Here is an 886-nt window from a genome sequence, read left to right as displayed (position 1 = left end):
GAGCAGGCTGGAGTGGACAGCACGAGGTGATAGCAAGAGACGTTGTCTCTTAGCCAGCAAAGACCTGGCAGTGGCTGGTAACCGGGCTTGACCAGAAGACCTCCCAAGTGCCTCCCATGTGAAACCTCCAATGTCCTGGGATGCTCCCTGGCCTCAGGGGAGGGGCGTACTGAGGGCTCAGTGGGACACTCAGGTCACACTGAACCTAAAGGACTGCTGCCTGGACAGTCAGGCAGGACCGTGAGGGGTGTCTCTGGAGTTGCCCCGTTTTCTTACATATGCATGCACATGTGTATTTGTCAGTATACGGGTACGTGTGAGATGAATGTGTCACCCACATGAAAGTGAGACAGCACCCACACAGGTGGGACAGTAGGACCCGACACGCCCCTCCTCTGCAACCTTCCAGACTCCCACTGAGCCGGGCTGCAATCAGGGCAAGCACCTAACACATAGAATGTTGGTGTCAGACTTGCTCTGCTCTTGAGCTCGTGGCCGGCCTTTACCCTGAGCCGGTCCCTGGCCTTCACACCACCCCCCAGGGCCGCAGGCGTAGGTGACCATTGGGGACTGGGGGACAGTGGGCAGGAAGGGGGGCAGGTAGGCGGGCACTGGGGTGGAGGAGCCAGGGTTGAAGGGCAAGCGAGGTACAGGCCGGCCTGGGCGCGGTGACCCTGCGGGACCGGGAGCCCAAGCCTGGCGAGCTCGCAGCCCGCAGGGCCGGGCCGGGCCCAAGAGCCACACTGCGCCCGTTGGGGTGCCCGCGCGGGGCCACGCGGTATCCGAGAGCTCCCGCGCTCAGCGGCGGCGTCGGGGCGGGGCCAGGGCCGAGGGGCGGAGCCCGGACGCCGGGGCGGGCCCGGAAGCGTGCGCGGGCCCCGCCCCC

The sequence above is a fragment of the Neofelis nebulosa genome, chromosome 16 (assembly GCF_028018385.1).
Source record: "Neofelis nebulosa isolate mNeoNeb1 chromosome 16, mNeoNeb1.pri, whole genome shotgun sequence".
Classification (NCBI taxonomy): domain Eukaryota; kingdom Metazoa; phylum Chordata; class Mammalia; order Carnivora; family Felidae; genus Neofelis; species Neofelis nebulosa.
Note: the sequence above shows the minus strand (reverse complement) of the source record.